This window comes from Aythya ferina (assembly GCF_964211825.1).
Source record: "Aythya ferina genome assembly, chromosome: 1".
Taxonomy (NCBI): Eukaryota; Metazoa; Chordata; class Aves; order Anseriformes; family Anatidae; genus Aythya; species Aythya ferina.
Window position 1 is genome coordinate 114,844,448 of NC_140296.1, and position 19,953 is coordinate 114,864,400.

General features: G+C 39.5%; 1 long non-coding RNA gene across 1 annotated transcript; it reads left to right on the plus strand.

The window, feature by feature from the left end:
• The first annotated feature begins 1,947 nt into the window (after positions 1-1,947).
• On the plus strand, positions 1,948-13,175 carry LOC311420563. The gene is made up of 5 exons (XR_014684366.1): positions 1,948-3,244; positions 3,772-3,802; positions 6,057-6,117; positions 11,108-11,174; positions 11,648-13,175. It is a non-coding gene; the product is annotated as an uncharacterized lncRNA (long non-coding RNA).
• Positions 13,176-19,953: the final 6,778 nt, after the last annotated feature.

Below are 19,953 nucleotides of genomic sequence, written 5' to 3' on the forward strand. Positions count from 1 at the left end.
TTTAAGAATTACTTTATATTTAAAATAATGTAAACAGTAGGAAATGTTGTTGGTTTTTTTTTTTTGTTGTCTTTTTTTACTCCTTTATCAGTGTCCTGAAACACATTACTTGCACTTATTTTTCAAACACACTGCTACATCTACTTACTCAAATTGCTTTCATCTGAGCGCTTTTCTTATTCATCTTTTTAATGGAACTGATGCCAGACTTCCTTATGGGCATATGTAGTGCACTGACCCTCTTCCATGCCAAACCCCTCCTAGTCCATTTGTGTATGGAAGAGAATCATTGTCCACCTACTTTTGTGATTGCATTTTACAAAATAATGAAAAGTAGAGCCTAATGTACCTGAGGGGTGGGGGCAAAGGAAAGAAGGAAAGAAAGAAGGAAAGAAAGATCTTGTTGTTGTTGTTATATTTATCAAATGAAAAAAGAAATCCAGAGAGACACATTCCTCAGGATCTTAGATGTAGAGCTGCTGGCACTCCAGAGTTGCATGAGAGCTGCTTAGCTTTTCTGTTCCTAAAAACTAGCATAAATACCCATTCTATGTAAAAGTCTCAGGAGACTGTACAGTTGATTATTGTGGTATAACTATCCCACTCTTGTGCTGAGAGGCAAAATTACCTGGTAGTGGAAAAGCAGAGTTGCATCCTGTCTTAGAGATGGGTAAGATTTAAAGCTTGGTTTAAAAAAAAAAAAATAATAATAAAATAAAATAAATTACTGAAGCTCAATGACAGGAATTACTCAGCCTTCTTTCTCTCCTTTAAGTATTGCAGTCTACAATACATTAATTATTTTTCTGTCTTTACATTAACAACTCCAATTCTGCATCATATCCATCATTTTGACATGAACAGTCCCTGTGCTTGCTTTTTTGTATTCCTTTGGTTCTCGCTACAGTTTAAGCAAGTTTGGATGTTTGGGCTCTGCAGTAGTTAAATATCCTGTGACTTGTCTTCAGCTGTTACTTTTCAGGTCTTTCCAAGAGACACACATCATGTGCTACTTAAACTTTTGTTTAGCTTGTTAGTTATTTAAGTGTAGCTTAATGGTATGCCAGATGCTCTCCAGTCAGAGAAATGCTTTGCTTGCACTCCCCCATCTGCGTGACTCCTTCCTTCTAAATCTGCTTTCTGCAGCAGACTTCCTTCAGACAGATTAAATTGTTTCATGGTCCTGAAGAATCTGTGATTCAACATCTTCTTTTGTCCACTTTACACAGCTTAATTGCCACTCTAACACGTTGTAGGGTGAGTAATGTAATGCACTGGCAGAGCCACCTGAGCACAGGTGACTGCACAGAGATCCTTGGAAGCTCTTAGGGGTTTTGGAGAATATGCATACAATACAGCCACAATGCACCCTCTTTCAAAAGGGAGTCTTTTAGCTTTCAAGCATGTGAACAGTATTGGCTTACCTAGGTATTGGTTTCACTGAATGTTTCTTTCCCTGTGGCGATATTGCCATTGTAATAAGCTAAATATGCCATTTGTGAAGCATTTTTTCCTTCAACCCTTAACCAGTTGTACTGGGTCTGGCTGGAATGTTAACTTTCCCGGCAGCAGCCCATACAGTGCCGTACTCTGTACTTGTAGCTGGAACAGCAGTGTTATCACACCAGTGTTGTGTCTACTGCTGAGCAGCAGTGGCACAGCATCGGGCCTTTCTCTAACCCTCCTAGGGGGTGGGCAAAAAGTGAGGAGAGAATCATCACTAGGGCAGCTGACCTAAACCAATCAAAGGGATATTCCATACCATGTGATGTCACACTCAGCAATAAAAGGTGGAAACAAGAAGAAGAGGGGAGGGGTGGGCTCTTGTTGAGAAAACGTCAGTCCTCCTCTCGAACACCGGCTGCGTGCGTTGAGGCCTTGCTTCAAGGACGTGGTCAATCATCACTCATTTGTGGGAAGTAGAGAGTAATTTCTTTCCTCTGCACTTCCATATAGCCTTCATTTATTTTGTTTGTTTGTTTTCCTCCCTTCTTTTTATTTTTTCCTTTTCCCCTTTCCCTTTTTATTTCCCCTTAGTTAAATTGTTTAGTTCATAATAATCTTTATTTAATTGTTATTATTATTTCCCTTTAATTAAATTATCCTTATCTCAACCCGTGAGTTGTTTTTTGCTTTACTTCTCCCCCTCCTCATCTAAAGGAGGGGGAGTGAGAGAGCAGTTGTGGGGTTTAGCTGCCCAGCACAGTAAAACCACCACACCAGTTTAGTGGCCTTCTCCATACACTTTCCCAACCAGAGAGAAAAATCTTGTTCTCACAGATTGATCTCCTTAGGGAAAAGCAATGCTACTTCTTGCTTATTAAAGTTCAGATCTCTTCTAGATTGCTGGCTTAAGCTCATCTTTTCAGTGTAAATTTCTGGGGGAGTGAATGAGAGAAAAAAAAGAACGGGAGACAGAAAAGATTTTAGGCAGTTGTTCAGCAACCTGTGAAATAATCTGAGGTCTTAGCCCCACAGGTGTCCATGTCAGGTGGTACTCATCACTATTTATAACATTTTTGGCTTTACAACCAAAGAGGGCAGGAGGTGAATGTTTACAGAGAAGCAGCCAACTCTTTTCCTATTCTAGATGTGGTTTCATGCACAAAGATACCAGGAAAGAATACTGTGAAAGCTGTGTATGAGGAGCTAGTGCTCTTGTGTCCCTGCACTGCACTTGCTGTTTGAAGGGGAGGCAGGAAAAGGACTTTCGGACTCCAGATCAGCTACTGCAGAGTCTTTCATAAGAGCTATAACCAATTCCAAAAATTCTCCATTTCAAAAGCCTTCATGGAAGTGTTTTCATAATATGTGACAATAAAATGAATGTAAAAAGCTCATATGTTGGATTTTGCATTATATTTTAAAGCTAGCACAGAGCTAGGCTATGTGTGAAAGTAATTTCATTAATTTTATTCAGAAGATGATTTTATCAGATACAGCTTTTATATCTGCATCAAGTGTAACGAACTGTAAACTTAAGTAGTAAATTGGCATAGTGTCCTTTAAATTACGAAAAAACAAGTATTAGTTCCAATATCCAGTACAAGTCTGCTTCCTGTTGGTAGCTGAATAAAGCTCCTATTTCCAACCAGTTGACTCCTAAAGCTGAACAGTTGATTTCATTTTATTCACATGGAAACTTGATCCACACTTCAAAGCTTTGCCAATGTGTTTAGCTACTTACAGGTTATATTGCTGACAGAAAACATCACCACCTATGTGACCAGAGTCAGTAAGCACAGTAAGTATAATATTGGTACTTAGCTTATGGGGGGTGGGGGGGAGGGGGGCAAATTTATTTTATTTTGTTTTATTTCATTTTTGAGGTCTGTTTTCTTTATACAGCACCTTTATTTTTTCTCTATATGGTCTGCCACTTTGATACTCGTAGTTCACTGCTTGACCTTACTGCAGGTCCTGTTAGGGACTTTCAGTCTTTGTCCTCTATTTCAAAAGATGGATGTTATGCATGAAAACAACAGGGACCTTGGTTACTCCAGACTCAAAGAATCTTTAAAAGATCAATTAAGTTTTTTGTCAGGGTGTAAATACAGGGAATGTTATTCCTGGGAGACCAGTGTGGGCTGAATGCTGGAAGAAGTTCAGGTAAGACCTCTGTGGCAGTGTGCCAGGCCTCATAGATAGCAGCCCCCTTCTAAGGATGTTGTGTTTTATGAGCAAGAGGAAAGCTCAGAGATGATGGTGGGAATAAAAAGGCACTAATCTCTTATAAAATGTTTTTAAACCCTCCTCTCATTCCATTCTCAGATGAAGATATGAGCATCAAGGAGAATTGATGGTAAGTTTTGAAATGTTTTGTATTAAATTTTATTTTCCCATTTCTCACAACTAGCTCCTAGTTACTTAAATGCACTCCTAGAAAAAATGCACTATGGAAACCAGCCATATTAGTTAAATTAGATGATTTGTAACTAAAGGTTTATGTAAAAATGGTGCTTGCTCCAGATTTGCCCATGTGAAAAAAAAATATTGCTACTCTAGTTAAGAAAGTCAGTCTGCTCAAGAGAAATGAAATATCGTACTCACAACTTGTTTAAACCTTCCTTGGAGAAAACTTAACTGTCCTCTAGTAATGGATAGTGCCACTTTAATCTTCCATGATGGTGACATTCCTGCTTCTCACCCAGCCTTGCAAGATCACAGATTACTGTGATGTTACTCTAGCATGTGTTTTGCTGGGCTGGATAGAGTCTTTGGAGTCTGAGGGGGGAGAGAGAGTTTGTGGGCAAGAGGAGGGGTCTGTTTGTTCACTGTCTTAGAAGGTGGAATTAGGATTATCTCCTTCTCTCTTGTTTCCTTCAAGTATAGGTCTTCCTAGCAGATGCAGTTCACTTCAAGAGCGTGCTGGTTCTCCAGTGCAGCAGCTGCACTGCACCAGCACAAGTCAGCATGCTTTACTGGTAGGTGCTTTGATGAAGAGGTGGAAAGGAAAAGTGAGAGGAACCCAGTATATCTCAAGGACTTCCTCCTCCACTTTCTTGGAATAGAAAGGCCTGTAGAGCTAACACCCACATACTATTGGAGTAGAAGCTAAAATATGCAGGACCAATACTGCTGATAGCTGTTACTGTAGACATCATGGTAGCACAGTAGATGGATGGCTGTAAGTGCAGCATTATTATTGTTCTGCTGCATTGTCCCTTGTGTCTCTGTGCAAAGAAAAACTAAGAACATCCACATTGGCATTTTTGTTTGGATCACATTTCACTTTAAGATGGATGACTTGTTTGTCCCTGCTTCCATGTTTTGGTTTCCCCTTGCAAAAGATTGTGAAAGCACATAAACGGAAATCCTGTAGGCTGAAACATAACTGGAAGATGCCCTCCAGCAGCTAGCGGCTGTTTAGCCTATAGAAAGAAACTAGGGTAATTCTGATTCAGAAACTCCCCAGGACATGTATAATCTGAACATTGGGTCCTTAGCACCAGCCCTATCCTTTTTTATGTCCTCTCCTATTGGGCTGATCTACTTGCTACTATTCAATTACATTGTGGTTGATTAATGTTTCTAGCTATTACCAGGAGTGTTTATTAGAAGAGAATTCTGTTTGCCCACTTTTCCTGATTTATGTTTTACTAACCAATATTCTGTTGTTTCTAACTTGTCTTTTCTACTTCGTTTTGTCTTCCACTTATTTCTTTGGTTAAGAGGAGTCAAATCAGGATAAAAATTCAAAAATTCCTGGTTATTGCATGGCTGCAGATAAGTGAAAGTTGTGTCTTATGAAAAGGCCAATCTGTGAAAATAATCAATTGCTTCTCCACAGTTACTATGATTTCCTGTAGCCTTGCAAAATCAAGGTTTTGCTTCTGAGCATACTTCCTGACCTGATACACCCTTCATTTTCTGCATCAGTGTGCAATGATCATTTGGTTATAACAATTAAGCTGGGGATCATCTCCATCAATCTTCATAATAATCTTCTATTATATTTCAACAAATGAAATGAGAAATAAAACAGGCTTCCTCTTGTATTAGCACAGTCCAAATGCCTTTTAGAATTGTAAGTTTTACAATGTGTGCTAATAACTATTAACTGTCTACAAATGTTAAGGAATGAGTATTTAAAAACAGAATGCAGTAGTTTCAGTTGACAAAGACTTTGAAACTTTCAAAAACTTTGAAAGGGAGAAAAAATCTCTCATAAAGGTGCAAAAAATAATTTCAGTGCTATAATCTAGCTATAAAAGGATTAGGAAAGGTGACTTAATTAAATATTTTCTAGAGGTATATCTACCTCTTTACCTACCCTGGAATAAAATTTATTATAGGAGTGAGAAATAGCTACAGCCCAGGCAATACAGATACAGATATCGTGAACACAAAGAGTCTTCCTCTGGAGAGATGACAATGTTATGGCCACTATTACGTTGTTCCCTGACTCTAATCAAACTGCCTCAAGACTGCATGGAATCCGTAAAACATTATTTTCTTAAGCAAAAGACTTATTTGTATTATCTAACAAAATTAACCACAGCTGAAATTTCATGTTCTAATAGTCTTAAATAGTTCTTCATTTTTGTCTCTATTAGGTATTTCTTGGATAGCTTGTGATGTTCACAGGGGAAGGATTAAAAGATATTACACATGATGGTAAGAGATTTTCTCCTGGTATTATCAGAGATCACTAAAACTTTCTAGGCTCTTAAATGCAGAACCTATTGATACTTCTCTGAACTTGGATACCCTATCTTTGACAGTGTAGTAATTATGCTCATGTCAAAATGCCACATCGTATGCTGAAGCCATTAAAAAGCCAGAATGCTCTCTGGTAAGAGCATACATTCTTGGGTAAGAAATTGCCTTTTGAAAAGAAATGTCCATCAAACTTGGGAAAGCTGTACATTACTTTGCATTCTTCAAGGAAGTGATTGACAAATATTTTCAGCCTCACTTTCTATTGCACCACTTAATACGCTTGCACTTGGTTGCTCACCACTTTCATACGAGTGTAACACCTGATTAGGCTCAGGCTCTTTACTCACATGGTTCCAAAGAGGTAGCAAACACCAAGGTTTATGGAGGGCAAAACTTCTCTGCTTATCACTTGTCACTTTGAATTTCTCTCTTACTGACTTCTTGAAACAAAATGTATGTTTTCCCCCATGTTATGCAAGAGTGGGGATAACAAATAAATGAAACTGATTTCTCTTCACACCAAACAAGTAACTTGCTTGTAATAGGGCCAGTAAAATTAACTTTCAGAGATGTTAAAGGATTGTGTTTTTTTTAAGTTAGAATCAAAGCTAATGTTGAACCTTTGCCTATGAAGTCTTTGAAGGATGTTTCATGGAGATGATATTCAGGTGGGTTACTTTAAAAGAAAGCAAGAGAAGATACCAGGAAAGACTGGATTGGAAGCTTTGTATCAGGGCTGCCAGGAGGACCTTTAGCATTAATCTTGGGTTCTCAGGCAGACATTGGTGTGGACCCTGGCTTTTGGACTACGGATTCAGAGCAAGGTGTGGGTGAGGGCCTCATATCTCTCTGGTTTTGGTGATGGGAAAATACAGAGAAAGGACATAATCTAGGAAGAATGCCTGAGCTACTGATTGTCAGTGCATGTTGATGGCAGGAACTGAGCAAATTTCCCTTCACCCTGGCTTGAGGCTCCCTCATTGTTGAACTAAAAGTATTGTAAGGGAAGATTTAAGATACCAGACAGAGTATTGTGCTGGTTATACCTCCAGACTACATGTGTTATTGCCACTAGCTCTCTACCCTGAGACTCAATGGGTGGCAGTGGGAATATATTGTACCTCACCACTGGCTTGTTGAAATGGCAGAGGATTGAGCTTGAGCCACTGGTGGGAGCAAGTTAAATCATGACAGTGAGCTCTGGTCTGCTATAACTGAAGAGTAGAAACTATTCCAGATGGATGGGGCAGGAACAGGCTTAGTTACTGCTGCAGCTAACTCCAAAAGGACTAATCTGGGGGAGCCTTGAGTGTTAAATCATGATCAGAATAGCAGAATTTTAATAATAAGCCATTAAAGACACTTCTTGCCAGTTTTCCCATTTCATTTCCTGAAAGGATTCTGCTCTCATCCACATGCATATAATTTCTGAAGACTTTCTCCATTTAATGACTATGTTCCACTTCATTCCAAGATTAATAGCAGCACAGTTATTAATTGCAAATTTATAGCCTTTTGCCAAGGTGGGGAGAGTGTAACTTCTCATAAACATTAGCTCCAGATGAAATGCCATGTTCAAGGTCTCAGCTGTGAAGCTGTACTTTTAATTAATTTTCACATTTTCCATTTGTTCAGAGAGATATCTCAAGAATCTGCAAACATTCATTTAATCTCTATAGGCCAAATCCTGCTTTCATCCCTGTGACTGCACTGATAGGCACAATAGTGTCAAAGGATTTTGAAGACACTAGGGGCCATTTCCATCCACCACCTAGCCTGAGGTTTTGACAGCAAAGACTTTCAGCCTAAGGATCTGAAAGTAGGAAAGGAAGGAATATGCTGTGGAAAGAAATAACCATCTAGAAAAGTTTGTCCATCAGTCTATATGGTTAGCTATTGCAGTGTTCATTGTATAAGCTGCTTCAAAAGAAAAATCCGTCTACTCTTATATCGTTTTTGCACAGTGATCAATGTTTTTTGAGATGTTCTTCAACAAATTGAGATGACATATTTTTGAAGTTGCACATTGCAGGGTTTTCTTTTCCAGCCCTGGGATTTTCTTTTTTTTTTTTTTTTTGGCAGTATTCCTATCTGTTGGAATTGTTCCAGTTTTCCATGAATTATTATTTAAAATAAATAAATAAATAAAATTATAATGAGTTGGAGAGCCCTTCAGCTAAACAGTTCGAGGCTTTGTGGAGTAAGGGTAAGTTTGCCATACTTGTTGATTTTTTATGCCTACCTTTAATCTTGGAAGATATGGGCTATTTCTAAAAAAAAAAAAAAAAAAAAAAAAAAATCAGTGTTTTGTACTATATAGAATAGATATATTCTCCTATGATAATTATCATTAATAATATTCAGTAGATATTTATGTTTTATGATTTATCTCTGGTGTTATTTATGACTTTTCCTGTATCTTGAAATGTATTTAATCCATTGTCAGGCACTTCTTGTTCTTATTAAAAATTCCACCATGTTGTCTTTAATTATTTTGCCTGTTGAGATTGGACTGAGTTTATAAATCACATTAAGAAGTTGCTACCACTTTTTAACTACTTCTTTTTAATTACTTCTTCATTGTTTTCCTTTTTTTTTAAAATATTCATTTTCTGTATATTTTTGTAACTAGGTCTCCTTTTCAGTAGGATACTTTTTACTGGCAACTTTTTTTTTTTTTTTTTTTTTTTTTTTTTTTTTCCCCTCATATATAAAAATGGTGGTTTAGGAGGTTTCCAGTAGGCTATGAATAATCCCAAGTTTATAGCTCTTGAAATTTTCTAGTAGTTCTGCTAGGAACTGTTCTAAGTTGAGGAAGAAATGGCTTTTTCATGTTCTCCTTGGGATATATATTATGGTTGGTTTTGTATTCTGGGTGCACAGTATAAATTTGTGTTGATTGTGATTTTCTATCATGAATCATGAGTGAAGGCCAATTTTAGTTTATGCTTACATCTTCCCCCCCATCCATTGAAGTGAAAATCAGTTTTAAATCATCATCTAATGAACAAAATATGTCCTTTTGGTAAAAAGAAACAATAATAATAATAATTGTTTCTTTTTTCTTTTTCTTTTTTAGTCTTCAAGACTGAGTTTTAGCTTTTAGAAATGTGCTGCAAAAGTCTTGCATCTTAAAATCAGCTGAGATGTTCTTTCTGCAATTGGAATATCAAGGAATAGTTTGTTTGGTTCTCTGGTGGGATATTCTTATCTGGGAAAAAGCTCACCCACCTCTTAATTTTATTTTAATCATTCACACATTTAGTCCTTGAGCATTTTAATTTTTTAAATCTGACTCAAATTAAGCTGATAACTGCTCAGTATGATGGGCCCCAGCTTACAAAGTTGCATTGGAAAATGGGGATACCGTGTGCCAACTTGGTAAAATGTTTGTTAGCTTGGTTTTAAGTGTGTGGTCTCTGTGGAAATACAGCATCTTAATGATCATGGTCTTTCTGACATATTTATAAATTGTAATCAAGCTATGAAAAATAAAACAATAGAAGTCATGGTGCCTGTGACACAGAGTGTCAGGCAAATTCTGTTTTGGTTCTCTCTCCACAGTAGCTTGATAAGTCAGTATATCAAGCCTTTGTGTAACTCCTAGATGGACCTGAAAAATGTTTCTTTTACAATTTCACAAATGAAGTTCTTCACAGTTGGTACTATGTTCCACTAAAATTAAATAATATAAAAAGTTAGGGATGTACTTGAAATTTAATTTATGTGTAGCAATATTCTGGTGGTAGTTGGATGTATCTAAACAAAAATTCCATTTTCCCTGAACCCAGTCTGGTACGGAGGTCAGTATCTTGTAGATGGCTCTGTAGCACTGGTCTCAGCTTTGTGTGGCATGTTTTCAGCATGCCACAGCCTTCAAAACTCTGGTAGTGGGCAGAAGTTAAGGCTAGCCTAGGACTTAGTACTTCTGTGCCTTTTTCTTTCCTTTTTTTTTCTTTCCTTTCGTAACTGTTTACAGCCTCACCCCTTTGGTTTGCTAAAATGAATTTGCTTTGCTTTTTAAGTATCTCAGAAAGAAGCCTAAGAAGCACAAGGGCCCTCTATTTTCTTCAAAACAATGTATTCAATAAAATTAGAGATTTTAAAAAATAATAATAAAAAAAAAATAGGATGTCAGCAATCCCACATGAATTTGGGCATCCCAGAGGCTGGAATCTGTTTCCTTGACATGTCTCAGGAATGAGGGGAAGGCTCATAGCATAACATGCCAAAGGGCGGTGGTGGGGATGTTACATAGTACATTTCCTGGCACGCAGCAGATCATGGCAACTGCAAAAACAACTTTGGCATTGTGGCAGGAATTTAAAAATAATAAAGACGCGATGACAGGTAAAAGACCAAGACCCTTCACAAATATACACAGATACATGTATATATACATATATACATATGTGTATGTATGTGTATATATGCATTTATATGCAAAGACGTTCATATATATATATATACACATATATTTGCATGTATTACAAAGATCTGTTCCTTTGTGCTTAAAGTTACCATGTTACATTATGAGCATGACATACATTTTGTGTGGCAGGACTGTTGTTGTTCTGTCTTCATCCTTTTCTTCTTTGAATTAAGTTAAATATTAGCCTCTGGGACTAGACAGCCCTCTGTTCTTTATGGTCAAAAAACAGGCTGCCCAGGGAAGCGGTGGAGTCACCATCCCTGGAAGTCTTTAAAAGACGTTTAGATGTAGAGCTTAGGGATATGGTGTAGTGGGGTCTGTTAGGGTTAGGTCAGAGGTTGGACTCGATGATCTTGAGGTCTCTTCCAACCTAGAGATTCTGTGATTCTGTGAAAAAACGCTCCATAAAATCTTCTTCCTAGACTTGTGTCAGTTGTCCCTAGGTGTAAGATGGATGCTTATAAGCTGTGGCAAAAGTGGGTACAAGTTCTGCTTGCTTTCTTTTCATTGCAGTCAGATCCCCACAGCCTTCTGAAGCCTCTAGGTGCACAAGAGGTTGCTCTGCCCTGCAAAATGCCAGGTAAATGAAGTCATTTTCATTTGTGCTTTAGTGAAGGCTGGCAACATCTATCCAAGGTTTTTACACAGCTTTCAGAGCAAAGACAAGATTGAAATAAAAGATAGCCTTGCTTGTTCTCCCGGTACTGGAACAGCTCTTGAAGAGAGAAAGGAGCTTTAAAAGAGGACGGAAGGGTGTCTGCCTCTGAGAACAGACAATGACCTGTATATGAAAGCTTTCTGCTCCTAGATCATGTACACAGCCCTTTTGGTTGCAGGCATGCAGATGTTTATAGAAGAAGCTGAGTAACAGTAAAAATAAACAAACAAATAAATAAATAAACATTTCATTAATTGACCTGGAAAGAAAGAAAAAAAAATAGAAGGAAAAAAAAAAAAAAAAGAAAAAAAAACTTTTTATTCATTGTTATTGTTTTATTGTGCTCTTTTACTTTTTACTCAATGAGTTGTTTTCCCTCTCTTCTGCTGTTGTAGATTTGAGCTTCTGCTTGCCTTGGGACTTGTGTGTGCATCTGTTTGAAACATCTTGTCTTATTTTTGATGCCTGGCTTGCTCTGTAGAAGAACCATGTGGCAAGATGCCTCTCACATTAGATGTCCAAAGAACCCTGTTGTTCTGTGATAAACAGTGCTGAGCTCTTTTACTGAAGCTGGTGACTAGCAAGCCAAACTTGGGAAGAAGCTCTTAGAAATGAAGACCCTAGCAAACAGATCCATACCTGCAACTATAATGTCAACATGTGACCATGACTTTGAAAAAAGCTGCATAGATTTCTGCTCCTGGAAGCCTCATCACCAAGCAACTGACAGAGACTAGGGAGAGGAGAGAAAAGGAAAGGATTTAAGAAAAACAAACCTCAAGGATTTAGGTGCTTTTCCAGACGCAAGCCAGAGGTCTTATCGTTCCAACCTCAGTAGGAGGTAAAATCTTGATGATTGTTTTAGGTTTTATATTGCTCCCTGTTCTGGAAGCACACAGTTTTTTATTGAAGATGGGTGGTATTAAAAAGGGTTTTCTGAAAGGGCTAGCAGTGACTGCTGATGTTAACTGAATCTCTTCTCTTTAGGACGATGACGTGATGGATGGGTTGGGTTGGTGGTGGCAGCTTGACATTAAAAATCAGTTGTGTGCCTGTGCAATCACTTTAATACAGCATGGTGTGGCACAGACAAGGCATAGATATCTGCTTTCTGTCTGTGCTAGGGAGGCAGTAAATATCAGCAAGGGGCCAGGCAACATGCTGAACACTGAAATCTCCTCTGCCGCCACGTCTGCCTGGCCCTGCATATTGCAGCTGCTGGTTTGGGAGTGGTGCTTTCAAGATCTGTTCCTGTCCTCTCCTGTGCATGTGCTCTCCATGGTCCCCACCAAGCAAAGATGGAGAAGAAAAGGTTTTCCTGTGAGATAGCAAAGTAATGTGATACATTCCTCTAAGTCCGTTCAACCCTCCACTGAGGGAATATTTCTTTCTCAGAGCTGCCATCGGAAAGCCAGAGTTTTTTTTTATTCAGTTTACAGGTAGTAGGCCCATAGTCTCAATTATCTAGCGTTTTGGTGGAGTTGTGCCAAAGTTGTGCATCTCCATTTACATGGGATTGACCAGCTTTCACATCTCTATTACTCTGTGATTCTGACTCTTGTTTTGCTCTGAAAATTGTGTTTATTTTAGGCCAGCATGCACAAGAAAGATGACAGCTGCACCAATGTCTGTCACTAAAGTCTGAGAAGTTGAATAGTTTGTTGATGTCAGCAGGGTTATTTTCTATTTCTCAACTATGTTAGCGAAAAGTCAGATCATTTATGCATCTCACTCCTACATAACTAATCGTAGAATCATTAATAGATGGACAAGGGTTTTTTCAGCTGACATCTAGTATGCTAAATAAGTAATGATGAAGAGATTACTTTCTTCAGTTTGCTTTCTTCATGTAATGTATAATAAGTAGGTGAACTGGTGAAATATGATGTGTGACAGATAATAAATAAGTTACAAACTTTGTAATTTTGAGTGGATGTCTTGATGCGGGGGAGTATGCATGTGCTCTTATACAGAATTTGTCATGTCTGATTACACCTTGACATTTAAATTGTACTTTGAACTGATTTCCATAGATGGAAAATCAGTTTTCCTAGGATTGTAGTAATTTTTATGGCCCCCAAATTCTTGTATTAGGAATGCAACCATGCATTGGGAAACTTAGTGAGTTTCAAAAGTAAATTTAACACGTTTACCTTTTTCAAGGAATAAGACTTTATTAGGAATTCTAATATTAATAGTTAACTCCTAAATAGCCCAGCACTGCTTTGCTTTTTTGCATTGTGCAAACCAGCCTCTCAGTCATTGTGACTGTAATATCGAGGCGGCAGCAGAGGCAAGTCTTTGCTTCATTGCAGCGTAATTTAAGTGCAACAGCCAGGTGTGATATTTGAGGTGGTGGCTCATAGTAACATCATTCCCAGAAGGGAACAATCTAGTTGCTTTCATAAAAGCTTACATGACAAATAGCCTTACTCAAGTACAGAATGATATCTCATAGTCCCTTAGTCCTTGTCTTTTAGGTACACCACAAGCAATGGTGGAAAAAGGTAAGGATTTCTTTTTATTTTATTTTGGTGTAGTCCATGAGCCTGTGATGTTCTGTGGTACGGATTCGTAGTCATGGGTTAGCCAAGCCCTTTTTATTTGTTGGTTTTTAAATGTCACCTTCTCAAAGCACTAACAGATTGATTCTAATGAATCTGCTAGAATTTCTCTTACATTTTCTTGTTCTCCTGATTTTTTTCTTTGATATAATCTCCAACAACTCCTTCCACTGACTCTTTATAAGGATATATAAAATAATAAAAACAATAGTATATCATTTAAAAAATTATATATATGTAGTATCTTTTTAATTAACCTGCAAAATAATGTAATAATAGCTTGTAGACACAGGATGTGATTTTTACATGAGTTTATGAATTCCAAAGGAATCACTCTAATCTTTTTTTTTTTTTCAAGTCCATCAGTTTAAAAATAAATATTTGTCTGATAGTAAAACACAGTGCTAAGGATTTCAAAGTTTCCAATTTGTCTGTATTTGCCAGCCAATATTAAAACAAGCTTCCTGTACTCATAAGATTTAATTTAATACAGCCATTGCTTCTGGTGTTCACGTTCTGTGAAACATATAGGAAGGATACAAAATAATGACTCAGCAAAAAGTAATACTTGAAGCAAAAGATGCACTTAGATCATCTAACAAATTTAAATGGGGATATGTCTCCCACTGGTAGCTCTAGTGCTTTGAATTCTGGCAATATTATGAAGGCTGGCACAAACCTCTGTTTCATCACAACCATGTCACCATGTGTTATGAGATATCTGTGTTATTATTCATGTGGTAAATTGGAACTGTCTTATATATGATAATATACTGTCCATCAAAATGAAATTTATGGAATTATTATCTTATTTTCTGTTTTTATCTTATTATAAATGTTAACTTCTTTTAAAGGACCAAAAATATAGTAAAAGTTTGTGAGGACTATAACCTTTGAATTTACTTGTTGTTACTGAAGTTACACATAATAATTTTTATTATTGATTAGCTAAAAAAAAATATTAAGAAGAAAAATAAGTACCAATATTTTGAAACAAATATATGGAGCTTACAAGCAGTCTGACTACCTTTACACTGCCACTAGACATCTGAATTTATTGTGAATATCTTAATTGTTTTCTTTATTCTTGCTCCCGTTTGGTCAGGAAAGAAGGGGAACTCATAGCCTAACAAAACTAGTCCTACTGACAAGGTACTTGAGAGAAGTCATCCTTCACACAACCCAGGGATGTCTTTGGCATTGGGACAGGGTCGTATTCTCAGTTTGTGGCACATGAAATTGTGCTCCACATCTTGGGGACCTTGTTCTCAGCTATTGTTGGCTTAGGATATTTCACAGAATCACAGAATTTCTAGGTTGGAAGAGACCTCAAGATCATCGAGTCCAACCTCTACCTAACGCTAACAATCCCCACTAAACCATATCCCTAAGCTCTACGTCTAAATGTCTTTTAAAGACTTCCAGGGATGGTGACTCCACCACTTCCCTGGGCAGCCTGTTCCAGTGTCCAACAACCCTTTCGGTAAAGAAGTTCTTCCTAACATCTAACCTAAAACTCCCCTGGCGCAACTTTAGCCCATTCCCCCTCGTCCTGTCACCAGGCACGTGGGAGCACAGGCCAACCCCCACCTCGCTACAGCCTCCTTTAAGGTATCTGTAGAGAGCAATAAGGTCGCCCCTGAGCCTCCTTTTCTCCAGGCTGAACAAGCCCAGCTCCTTCAGCCGCTCCTCGTAGGACTTGTTCTCCAGATCCCTCACCAGCTTCGTCGCCCTTCTCTGGACCCGCTCAAGCACCTCGATGTCCTTCTTGTAGCGAGGGGCCCAAAACTGAACACAGTACTCGAGGCGTGGCCTCAATAGAGCCGAGTACAGGGGGACGATCACCTCCCTAGCCCTGCTGGTCACACTGTTTCTGATACAAGCCAGGATGCCATTGGCCTTCTTGGCCACCCGAGCACACTGCTGCCTCATATTCAGCCGACTATCAACCATCACTCCCAGGTCCTTCTCTGCCAGGCAGCTCTCCAACCACTCATCTCCCAGCCTGTAGCTCTGCTTGGGGTTATTGCATTCCAGGTGCAGGACCCAGCACTTGGCCTTGTTAAACTTCATGCAGTTGACCTCAGCCCATCGGTGCAGCCTATCCAGATCCTCCTACAGAGCTTTCCTACCCTCGAGCAGATCGACACACGCGCATAGCTTGGTGTCATCTGCAAACTTACTGAGGGTGCACTCGTCCAGATCATCGATGAAGATATTAAAGAGGACCGGCCCCAGCACCGAGCCCTGGGGAACGCCACTAGTGACTGGCCTCCAACTGGACATGACTCCATTCACCACGACTCTTTGGGCCCGGCTATCCAGCCAGTTTCTAACCCAACGAAGTGTGCGCCAGTCCAAGCCAAGAACAGCCAGTTTCTTGAGGAGAATGCTGTGGGAGATAGTGTCAAAAGCCTTGCTGAAGTCAAGGTAGACCAAATCCATAGCCTTTCCCTTATCTACTAAATGTGTCACTTTGTCATAGAAGGAGATCGGGTTCATCAAGCAGGACCTGCCTTTCATAAACCCATGCTGACTGGGCCTGATCGCCTGCTTGCCCTGCAAGTGCTGTGTGATGACTGTCAAGAGGATCTGCTCCATGAGCTTCCCTGGCACTGAGGTCAAACTTACAGGCCTGTAGTTCCCCGGGTCTGCCCTCCGGCCCTTCTTGTAGATGGGCGTCACGTTTGCTAGCCGCCAGTCAACTGGGACCTCCCCCGATAGCCAGGACTGCTGATAAATGATGGATAGTGGCTTGGCCAGCTCCTCTGCCAGTTCTCTCAGTACCCTTGGGTGGATCCCATCAGGCCCCATCGACTTGTGCACATCCAAGTGCCGTAGCAGGTCACCAACCAGTTCTTCATGGATAGTGAGGGCCACATCCTGCTCCCCATCCCCTTCCACCAGCTCAGGGTACTGGGTATCCAGAGAACAACCGGTATTGCCGCTAAAGACTGAGGCAAAGAAGGCATTAAGCACCTCTGCCTTTTCCTCATCTCTTGTAACTAAGTTTCCCCCTGCATCCAGTAAAGGATGGAGATTCTCCTTAGTCCTCCTTCTTGTGTTGATGTATTTATAAAAACGTTTTTTGTTATCTTTAATGGCAGTAGCCAGATTGAGCTCCAGATGAGCTTTGGCCTTTCTAATTTTGTCCCTATACAGCCTCGCAACATCCTTATAGTCCTCCCTAGTGGCCTGCCCACTTTTCCAAAGACTATAAACCCTCTTTTTTCTCCTAAGCTCAAGCCACAATTCTCTGTTGAGCCAGGCTGCTCTTCTTCCCCGCCAGCTCGCCTTTGGGCACATGGGGACAGACCGCTCCTGCGCCGTTAAGATTTCCCTCTTGAAGAGCGCCCAGCCTTCCTGGACCCCTCTGCCCTTCAGAACTGCCTCCCAAGGGACTCTACCAACCAGTGTCCTGAGCAGCTCAAAGTCAGCCCTCCGGAAGTCCAATACAGCAGTTTTACTGGTCCCCTTCCTGGCCTCGCCAAGAATAGTGAACTCCACCATTTCGTGGTCACTCTGCCCAAGACAGCTCCCAACAATCACATCCTCCACCAGTCCTTCTCTGTTTGTGAAGAGAAGGTCTAGCGGGGCACCACCCCTGGTAGGTTCACTAACAAGCTGCGTCAGAAAGCTATCTTCCACGCTCTCCAGAAACCTCCTAGAGATAGGCCTTGGCTTTTTTGCTAAGTCTAACCAAGAAGGAGCCTGAATTAATTGTTCCTCGTTTTTGGTGTCCTAGGTGAGTTTCAATTTCATTAACGTCAACTGTCATTTAGGTTGTCCCAGGGCATATAAAACAATTGCAACACATTGGCTGACATGATGCAGAACCTAGAGAATACTCTTGCTTTTCTGAATCAGCAGCTGGAGGTGCCGTAAAGTATGTTATCTATACGTTATGCTTAAACTATAGCCTATCTCTCAGTCTAAAGGCAAACTGTTGGATGATGCTTTGCAGGATGACAGTGCTATCACTTTTTTACTCTAATATGAAACTACCCAGAGACAGCAAATTGTTACCAGAATCTTCTAGTGTTTTTGGAAAACAGAGAAGTTTAGACACAAGCCAAGGTGAGTAACCTTCATATTGATTCTTTATTTATGAGTCCACTGTCACATGCTGATCCACTTTGTTGTTTAATTGAACTAGGATCTCATCATGCCTCATATTTTATTTAACTTGGTATGCTTTATTTACTGTGTTTTCTTAGCCTTCCAACTTCAGAAATGTTTAAAAAGCAGATGTGGTTGAATTGTTTTAATAGTCATCTAAAGATGAGGTAAAACCAGATGTGCATATTGAGATATCATCTATTATTTAATCAGGTAATGTAATTGGAAATGGTAGACAAATTTTCTGACACACTAGACTTCCTCAGATCTGAAACAGGATTAGCAGACTTCAGAGTGAAATGCAAAATGAAAGCAGTTGCTCAGATATATACCAGCAGAACTACCTCTGAAAGAAAAGGTAGCTGGTATGTGTAGAATAGAGAAAAGTGATAAGGTAGTTATATCTCTAAGGAAATGAAAGAAAAAATAATAATGTATTGCCTGTCAAACATGGAGATGTTAGTGGATGGGAAAGAAAATTATATTGTGCCATGGAATCAATATCTTTATTGAATCCCTGTTTTTTAGTGACCAGCAGAGTTTAAAATGTTAGCTCTAATCTCATCTTCAGAAGGCATTTTGAAGATCCTCTTTAGAAATCAAGACTGAAAGATCAGAAGTGGCATGTTTGTGTAAAGTATGCTTTGTATAAAATGTTTTTTTTTGTACTTGTTTCAAGAGTTTATCACAGAGATGAATTGCAAAAATATGATTAAGCAGTTCTAGTCCTCCAAGGGTTGCATGCTGAGTTCCATGGGATGAACTTCTGAGTTTGGAAAGGATCTTTTAGGTCAGATTTATGTTCACAGTAGTTTGAGCTACAGGAGATAACGTAACGTATCTTGTTAAACAGAATTTACACCTGTTACGTTTATTGATATTTCATCTGTGAGATAGCTGTACCTCAGTGCTAATGCTAATGTGTGGAAATGCTGAAGTTTATGCTTAGCTTTTACTGGCCCTTCTCTGAAATTCCCATGTGTTCTGAAAACCTGAAGCAATCTACCACAATGTGGTAGTATATCATGAGTGGGCTGGAGAGTCCCCAAACACAAAATGCTGCCCCAAACATAAAACATCCTGGAGTGCTCTCCCTGCTCTCAAACTAATTTTTTGATAAGAATAACTCCTTAACCTCAGGAAATCATCTCACAGATGCAGCTATAGGCGACAAACCTGGTTGGTTGTTCTGCTAGGTTTCCTGGTCACTCTGTGTCTCTTGCCTCACAGCAATCTTGGCTCCCCGAGCCTGGAGAAATTTCGAATAAGTGGGACCTTCTTTCTGCTCAGGTGCACCCTGATCTTCTCCCTTCTAGAAGGGATCTTCTCCCTTCTAGAAGCCCCACTGCTATGGTGTTAGCAGCCTGTTACCAGCCCACCTTTTCTGGCCCCATACATACAATGAACAGTGGAAGAAACAGATATACAGCACTTTATTCTTGTGACATCAGGTGAATGACCTCAAGCTTGTATTAGGGTGGTTGGGTGCTGGTTAGTGAAAGGAAAAAAAAGTTAGCTTTTTCCCAACTCCACTCATTTGGGAGTGAGCTGTCAGAAAAATGTGAAGACAATTCTATTATTTCTTATTTTTCTTTTCCATAGGCATGTTCTTGGCCTGTACCTTTATTCAAGAAGGTGTGCTCACCTTAAGCTAGTATTGTCCCTTGGACAGCATACAATAGTGGGTGTTTCAGAGAGTTGTATAGAACACTGAGGGTTGATGCTGCAGTGTGGTCCAGCCTCTGCCGTGCAGGACAGATGTTATGCCACAACAACAGACAAGAAACAGTGGCAGGGTATTTCCACAAGCAATGGTGAAATGAGGCTGCTGAAGTAATTAAAAGGTTGTTTTAGTACTCTGGTAACCTCTAGAGAGTCTATTGCCATATTCACATTAAATAAAGCACAATTAGGCCTGACATATTGTCCTTCCTTTAGAGCTCCTACCTGAGCTGATGACAGGGAACAAATTAATCCCAGTTGGAGACAGTTTAATTAAACTATCTCAAATGTGTTGT